Source organism: Juglans regia, chromosome 7, assembly GCF_001411555.2.
Source record: "Juglans regia cultivar Chandler chromosome 7, Walnut 2.0, whole genome shotgun sequence".
NCBI classification, from domain to species: Eukaryota; Viridiplantae; Streptophyta; class Magnoliopsida; order Fagales; family Juglandaceae; genus Juglans; species Juglans regia.
The window spans coordinates 28,670,262-28,679,359 of NC_049907.1; the positions used below are offsets into that span (position 1 = coordinate 28,670,262).

General features: G+C 38.3%; 1 protein-coding gene across 2 annotated transcripts in view; it reads right to left on the reverse strand.

The window, feature by feature from the left end:
- LOC108990281 overlaps positions 1-7,904 on the reverse strand; it is a 655,370-nt gene extending 647,466 nt beyond the window's left edge. For both annotated transcript variants that reach the window (XM_035691899.1, XM_018964201.2), the window contains exons 1-2: positions 7,722-7,904; positions 7,379-7,445 (exon numbers count right to left, since the gene is read on the reverse strand). The gene's annotated coding sequence lies outside the window, so the exon portion shown is untranslated. The remainder of the gene's footprint in view (positions 1-7,378; positions 7,446-7,721) is intronic.
- Positions 7,905-9,098: the final 1,194 nt, after the last annotated feature.

Consider the following 9,098-nt stretch of genomic DNA (forward strand, 5'->3'; position numbering starts at 1 on the left):
TAGAAAAATGGATGAAAAAAAGTCCTTTAGAGCCTCCTCCGCACACCATATGTCCCTCCAAAATTTTATCTGAGTACCTGCACCCACTACAAATTTAGTATGGCGAGTAGACACCCCCCACCCTCGTCTAATGTGCTTCCAAATCCCCACTCTAGCATGGCGAGTAGACACCACCCCCCCTCCCACCCCCACAAGAGCTTTCGTATTTGCAAACAACCACCAATTTCCATAGAGCTTCTGTTCCATATTATATCTCCATAGCCATTTTCCAAGTAGGGCCCGGTATAAAGTTCTCATATTTTTTATCCCCAACCCTTGTGAAGAAATTGGCCCGCAAACCTTGTCCTAACTGACTAGATGGAACTTGAATTCGTCCCCCATCCCGCTCCATAAGAAATCACAATGGGGTTTTTCAATCCGTGCCGCCACATAAGCTGGAATTGGAAATAAAGATAGAAAAAAAGTTGGTAAGTTAGAGAGAGTACTCTTGATTAGAGTCACGTGGCCTCCTTTTGACAAGTATAATCTCTTCCACCATGCCAATCTTCATTCTATCTTCTCGATAACTGTAACCCAAATTGATAAAGCCCGTGAGCCAGCCCCTAACGACAATCCCAAATATTTCATATGAAGATAAGCAACCTTACACCCAAGTGTGCTAGCCAATTGTTGAGTGTTACTTACGTTCCCAACCGGCACTAGCTCTGATTTACTGAAGTTAACTATCAGGTTTGACGCTGCTTCGAAGCATAGTAAAAGTGCCTTCAGTGCCCTAAGCTAGTTTTGATCTACCTTGCAGAAAATTAGTGTCATCTGCAAAAAAGAAATGAGATATAGTAATAAGGCCCCTATTAGGATCACTTACTGAAAATCCAGCCACAAAATCATTTCTAACCACAACCGATAGATCCTACTAAAGGCCTCCATGATGACAACAAAGAAAAGTGGGGACAATGGATCTCCTTGTCTTAGGCCATGAGAACTAATGAAGAAACTAGTTGAGCTGCCATTAATCAAAATTGAGAACCTTGCTGTTGAGATGCACCATCTGATCCACGTACACCATCTCTCCCCAAAACCACATCTCTCCAACAAATAAAGAAGGAACTCCCAGTTTACATGATCGTATGCATTTTCCATATCTAGCTTACAAATAATCCCTACGATACCAGACTTTAATCTGCTATCCATGCATTAATTGGCTATAAGGACTGAATCCAGGATTTGGCAACCCTTTACAAAAGCATTTTGTGACTTTGTAATTATCTAACCCAAGGCCTCCCCTAGCCTGTTTCCGAGCACCTTGGAGATAATTTTGTACACCCCATTAATGAGGCTAATGGGCCTATAATCTTTCACCTCTGATGCTTCGATCTTCTTTGTGATCAATGCAATAAAAGTAGCATTTAGGCTTTTCTTGAACTTTCTTGTTGAGAACAATTCCTGAAACACATTCATTATATCCTCTTTCACTACCTCCCAACATGTTTGAAAAAACCCCATCAAGAAACCGTCTAGACTTGGTGCTTTGTCTTTAACCATTCTTCTTACTACATCATAAACCTCCACTTCCTCAAAAGATCTCCCCAACCAAGACACTATCTGTTGCTTAATAGAGTCGAAACCGAGTCCATCAAGTTTTGGCCTCTACCCCTCTCCAACTCTAAACAACTGTTCAAAGAAATCCACCGCATGATCCCGGATCACAAGAGCCTCCATGAAGTCTATAACATTTATATTTAGCATCTCAATGGTATTATTTCTCCTATGAGAATTAGCCACTCTGTGGAAGAATTTTGTACTTCGGTCTCCTTCTTTCAACCATAATACTCTTGACTTATGACACCAAGAGATCTCATTTAGAGAAATTACTCTCTCCAACTATAAAGCCAGCTTTGCTTTTGCGATATTTCTTATGGGGAGAGGACTCTATCCTCAAGCATCCTATCGAAATCTTGTAGTTCCTCCACCATGGTTTTCTTTCGCTCCCCTATGTCTCCAAGAGATTGAGAGTTTCAAAGCTTTAAACAATGTAGGAGGGGGTACCATGAAACTGATAAGATGACTACCATTGCCTTATCCTATCCTCAAAGCCTTCACTTTTAAGCCACATATTTTCAAACTTAAAATATTGACACCCACCTTGGGTACTACCACCATCCAACAAGATGAGAAAATGATCCGAGCAAAGGCAAGGCAACCTCTTCTGACACACCTCCAAAGACCACGTCTGATTATTGGACCAAGAAAAGGCCCCCTATGAGAGGAAGATTCACCAGATTCAGGTAAAAATTACATGTTGAAAAATCTATCACGACTGGGCACAAGTGACTATCTTTGGATCTTTCATTAGGGAAACTTATGATGTTAAAATCTCCACCTATGCACCAGGGGAGGTCCTACTAGCTATGTATTGCAACAAGTTCTTCCTGTAATAGTCTTCTAATACTGTCAACATTCGACCCATATATACCCGCAAAAGCCTACAAAACATTATCTTTCATGGTTTTAAAGAAACAGGCCACTGTATACTCCCTTATAAAATACTCCATTTTCTCCACCACCCTTCTATCCCACATCACTAAGATTCCACCCGAAGTCCCATTCGATGCTAGATTGACCCAATCTACATAAAGACAACTCCAAACACTTCACACTATTTTTCTGGACACCAATTTCAGCTTGGTTTCTTGTAAACATACTATGTCCGCCCTCCATTCCCATAGCAAGGTTTTTATGCGAAGATGCTTATTTGTCTCATTCAACCCACAGATATTCCAAGACACAATGTTTGGCTTCATAAAGGAGATATAATCTCCTTCTCTTTGGATCTATCACGGCTTGAGCTGCCCTAATAGTTCAATGAGCATTTAAGTCTCTTAAGCTCCCACTATTTCTTGGTCCCAAATTTCTTAGACAGAGAGTACCCACCTCTATGGCAGTGAGAAGAGCCATAAATTGTTCCTCAAAACTAACACACACTATTCCCACACAGTGTTGAATTTCCTTTACCTTTTGGAGCACCTAGTCAGACACATTGAACTCGTTTGGTAGCTGATAGTTCAGAGGAAAGGGCTCCCCTTCTCTAGAAAGCCACTGCAAATTCGATGACATCCCCTTCTCCTCCCCCCAAATAGATTTATGCCCTCCCATTCGACCACAATACCCACATTAAGCTCCATATTGTTGCCAGAGAGTGGAGTTGTTATTTGTGTTTCAGGAACCATCACCACATCATTATCACCGATGTGGTTGAGCATTTGAGATAGCCTCACAACACTAACCTTAGTGAAATCCATCCTAAGCTCATCCTATCCTTCCGACAACAACTTGAGATGCTCCTCAGATTGAAGTATGGCCTCCTCCTAAGGAAGTGGTGCTTCCAGGGTGTTTATCGGCATTTTTTGGCCACAATAAACCAAAACTGTGACTGTCGGTGGTAGGATCTTTGTTTCCCCTTCACGCAATGATGTCGACAGTTGCACTACCATCGCTGGAGCTTTCTCAACCACCGTCGATGGTCCCACAGTTGGTCTCAGTGCACCCAATGTTCACCCCCTTGCAAATCTTACAAACGGGAAGAGGCCCGATGGGCTAAGGCCTTGAGTTTACAGGCTCGAGCCCAATTGATTAGAGCCTTACAGTAGTTGAGGTTTCCCCTTAAGCTATCAGACTCAAGCCCAATTGACTGGGGCCTTATAGCGCCCACTTGACTATGGCCCTAAGCTATCGGGCTCAAGCCCAATTGACTGAGGCCTTACAGGCCCTTGTTACACTGATCTAAACCCACGTTTAAATCCACACATGGAACACTTCTTCCCAATCTCACCTCCTCCTTCATAAGCCAATCAACCTTGTTTTCTGAAATCTATTTTCTGAGACATCCATCAACTGCATGGTAACATCTAGCCTAGACAACTCTGGTGGTGATGACTTGCGCTCAACCTTTCCATCAAACATAGCTCTATTTGAACGTCATCTATGATCATGTGGTAAATATCGACGATGTTCCATGAAACATAATTTTTTACCATTTGTCAACCATTGAGACTGAGTATCTTTATTATAGATAGGACAAGCCATTTTACATTTTGTGCTCCACCAAGACAAGTTTCTGTATGCTGGAAAATAATTTATTGTCCACAGCACTGCAACATGCACCTTGAACTCCCTTGATGAGGCCTTATGCTATTGGGCTCAAGACCAATTGATTGGGGCCTTACATCACCCATTTGACTGTGGCCCTAAGCTAATGGACCTAGGACCTTGTTACACAGATCTGAACCCACGTTCAAACCCACAGCGCCCATTTCTTTCCAATCCCACCTCGTCCTTTATAAGCCAATCAACCTTGTTTTGTAAGTGCTCAACTGAGCCTTTCACGTTGAGCAAAATACGAAGTACCTACGCCTCTACCACGCCACTTGCGGGTCTACCACTGCCACCCTACCACTGTACTGGACGAGACTCTCTATCAAAACCATGTCCAATAACCTTCCTAGTAGCAGCACCTCTATGCCCTTCCATGTCGTCTCCCCTATTCAAGCTCACGGGGTTGCTCCACCATCAGTACCTCCCAATAGGAGTGATGTTGCAACTAGTCCTTCACCTCCTTTGGTCTCTTCATAGCTCCATCACTGTGAGTGAATCTCCCGTAGTAAGAAAACTCCCACACAGCCTACCCCATCCTTTTCCACCCTCCGCCCTCCTCCTCAGGAATGAATATAAAGTTCCTCCTACCACCACCACGACCACAATATTCCACAATTGCGATATAGCGGCCTCGATCATTCGAACAGTGCCGCACTATAAAACTACTACTGCCTTCCTTGACTGTGGTGAATAATTTTTTTTTTTCTTTCTTCAAGCAAGCTTCAAAGGCCTTTGCCAGCCATCCGACCGTTGAGAGTCCCAAAACAACCTTTGACACCACCCTCCAGCTTCTCTCTGTAATAACCAATAGACCCCCCTCCTTCACAAATGAAAAAAAAAAATTGATTCTATTACAATGTCTTTTGAAAAACGCATTCTGAACACACCATCACCCAGAAGCTTAGTCGTGTAACTCCGTCACAAACCACCCAAACTTAGCGGAGAGAACAAGTGTTTGTTTGTTTTCCATGATCAAGAGAAAATGTACAGTTTAGAATTCAAACTCCATTGTACAATCTTGATAAAATTATCAAAATGGAGGTGCATAAAATTGAACCAAATAGTTCAATCCCATAACTCTTGAGACTCCAATAATAAAAGGTAGTCTTGAAGATGGCTTTTTTGGCTACAAAATAGTCTTCTATGTTAGTATGTCCACCATAATTGTCAATATCGAGACGATTGATGTGAATATCTAAGAGCAATGGCATTGGCATAGTCAAATGCCATTGCAATCCAAAATTTGGCTAATAATCCTCTAAAATCGTATGCATTAGAGGAGGCAAACCGCATACATTTACATAAAAGCTACAGTAGTCAATTGGAATTTCCTCTAATGCATACGATTTTAGAGAATTTCTTCATCTTACATAAAAGCTACATACATTTTCTCTCTCTAGCTGATGCTTTGTTTTGTATTTCTCGCTCCCTTCATTGAAATATCCACCTTCATTTCTAGATTTTCAGTCTCCATTCACTCATTGCAATTCTCATCATCACTTCACATCCTCCATCAATGCAGTACTTCATCACTGTCGCATCTCTTCAAAGTCGAATATGGGGTAAATTCTAACTCTAAGTTCTTCTTAAGTTTTTATTAGTATAGAATGGCTGATTTTTAGTTATTAAAACAGGGTTATTGTCCAAAAATTTTACTAGGCATGTATTCAATGTTGCTACCTATTTTCTCTGATTTAGTAGTATAGAATAGGGTTATTGTTTTCCAAAATGATTTATTAGTATAAAAGTGTCAATGCTGAGATACCTCTAGGCAAGAAGGCTGAGAAAGAAAGAGAAAAAGGAAAAGATAAGGAATCACAATGTAGTGAGTTTAATGAGATATTAAGCCACATGAGTGATGGTAGGAAGACATCAATGATGGAGAGAAGAGATAATCAAGGCTGATAAGGATAGATCTGAGTTAATACATCCTTAAGAAGAGAAAAACTGATATAAAAATTAAGAAATTGGATATCGATTCCATGAATGCTGTGCAACAAGAGTATTTACATAATCTAAATGGAAATCATTGCGGAGTAAACGAATAGGTCTCTATCTCATACATAGCTTGTTTGCTTGCTGGTGGTTTATTTTGATTGGACTTTTCTAGCCTCCAATTGTAATGGTGGTGGACTTGCTGGTGGACTTGTTGGTGGCTTATTTAGAGTCGAACATTATTTTATTTTGTAATGGACTTGCTATTGGTGGTTTATTAAGATTTTGTAATGGACTTGCTGGTATGATTTTGTAGGGGATTTTGAGTTTCATCTTTATGGTACTTGTGACTATCACTTCTCTGTTGTCGGCATGAGTTTCTTTTTTATTTATTTGAAAAAGTTTTTATGCAACCAATTTAGGTTTGCAGTCGAAACAACTAGCTAGTATTTCTCTAGGTAATATTTTTTTCTAGATTTCATGCATGGGGCTATAGTGTACTGTAGCATAAGTTAGCAGCAATCACTGGGTTCTGGTTTACCTGGGTCTCAATCAAAATCTGTTGGTATTGTGAACTAATTCTAGGATGGGAGGAATTACAAAATATTAGGTGAATACGAGTGCTTAGACATTTGATCGTGGTTGTATTGGCTTTGGCCAGATGCCATTTTGCGACTTTGTGGATGAATATATCTTTAGAGTAATTCTATATACAACCGTCAAGTGTGCAACCGCCGTGTATCGCTTTGAAAAAGAGTGGGGTCCACTATTAATTTTTTTTTTTTTCATTTGAGTCACATATTTTATTCACTTTTTTCAAAGTGATTACGTAGCGGTTGCACAATTCACGGCTGCAAATATCTTTTCTTATATCTTTATACGCATGCATGCACATGGACATACATATAAATATATACACAGAGAAAATACGAACTTAACATGAATGAATTTCATATATGATGTATGAGGGGGGAAAAGTTGCAGTCTATAAGAAAACTGTTTATTTGTCACCAACTATTTATAGTGAAAATAATTATTTCCTATTAAAATGAATCTGTTTTCATTAGAAATAGTCGTTATCGTCACAAATAATCTGTCGCAAATACTTATATGCCTCGAGACAAAACAGCCATGCAAGTATATTCATTAATTATTATGTTATCGCATCAGTACCTTCATGCACTATCTATGCCTTCCAGCAAGACGAAATGATCATCATGTACGTGAAAAATAGTTAAAGTTAAAATTACGTTAGCATACGATAAACGAAGGAAAAGTACTAAACACTAACCAGCTCCCCAGCTTGATCACTTGCCGATCGAATGATGCCGACGGAGTTGAGTACTCAAACTTGAAGCCTGTCGGTGATACAACGTCCAAAATAACCAGTAAAAATTCCAAATTAACTAAATATATAATTCTTCTATTATTTGACGAAGGGGGAGATAAGTTTTTGAAGTTCTTGAGTCGGGATGTTGGACTGATGACTTCGCATGCAAGAGATATTTTTGAGTTGTAAATGCACGAAAATAAGATTTACAAAATATATGTCAAGCGGCGAAATTTACAAAACTGAAAGTTAAAAGTTTACATAAATTTATCAAACAATATATCATAATTAAAAAAACAATTACCTGTAAAGTCGACAGGATCAGCCTCGCTATACGCTATAAGCAAGCAAAAAGAAAATTGTGCTGAAATGAAACTGCATGTCTCGTTCATTTTATAACCGCAAAAAGGAATGAAAAGAAGTCTCTTTCATTTCTTGACGTTGTAAAGATTTGAGTCATAGAGAGAATAGGACGAAAAGCTTTAAACTTTTGTTTCCTTTGTGCCGAGTCAATGGGAAACAATCAGTGCAGATTAAGGTGATGATGAAATATGGGCAATGATTGTATTATAAGTTTAGTTAATTTTATCTTTAAATTTTTTTAAAATTATTATAATATTTTTATTAAAATAATATTTTTTTTATTTAATTAAGGACTTGGATATGCAATCACGGAAACTACAAATAAAATTTTTCATGAAATATTATAACGAATTGAATTCTGTGTATTATTATTTATCTACCATCGCATCAAGTCAATGGGAATTAAAACATTTTCCTTAACGTGACACTTTAGACTAGGGCATCCGTCTTTCGATACAGTATATCGCCTTGTCAAAGAAATAAACTCCCTAGCTGTTTCTAGCTTTGATTATAAAAAAAGTACTGTACGTAGTTTGTAATTCGTGCCAGCTGGGCTCAAATAAAAATGCTTCAGTTTTCACTTTTATCGTGTTAAAAATATATGTAAGTGTATAGAATTGAAATAAATAGTAATGTATTTAAAAAAAATTAGATGTCGAATTCAAAAGGATTAATTATGTTATTGAGTATAGAAATTTATTAAATTAATTATTATTTAAAAAATTAAAAATTAAAAAATAAATTATCTAAATTAAATTGAAAAAAATAGAATGAACCTAACTACGATTAGATTGGGCCTGTTGGGCCTCCAACTTAATTGTTTTGTTATCTTTTATTTTGATTGAGTTGTTTAGTGTCCTATGAGCTTAGTTAATATTAGTTAGAATGGGCCCTTGGCCTTAGTTGGTTGTTGCAAAATTAGGTCCTCATCTTCTGGTATATGTAGAGAAAATAGAGGTCCTTATTAATTTGGATATGAAATCTGAAATATTTTGTAGCCTGAGTAATTTTCTATAATGGAGGTTTGGGAGCTCTCGAAGCACTCCCGTAGTAATTTAATGTTTCTTTAGCATATTATCAAACATATTATGTGCCTCTGTTTTCGTTGCAGTAGCCGTAGATTTCTATTTTTCATCATCTTCCTCATCACAATAGAAATCACAAAGAGTCTAACGGCAACTGTAATCCCTCCATTTCAATCCTCTTCATTATTACAACTGTAATCACAAGGGGGTTCATTACAATTAATGTGACCAATGAAATATTATCACGCACTGAATTCTGTGTATTCGATCATCAGATTCAGGACTCTCATTGT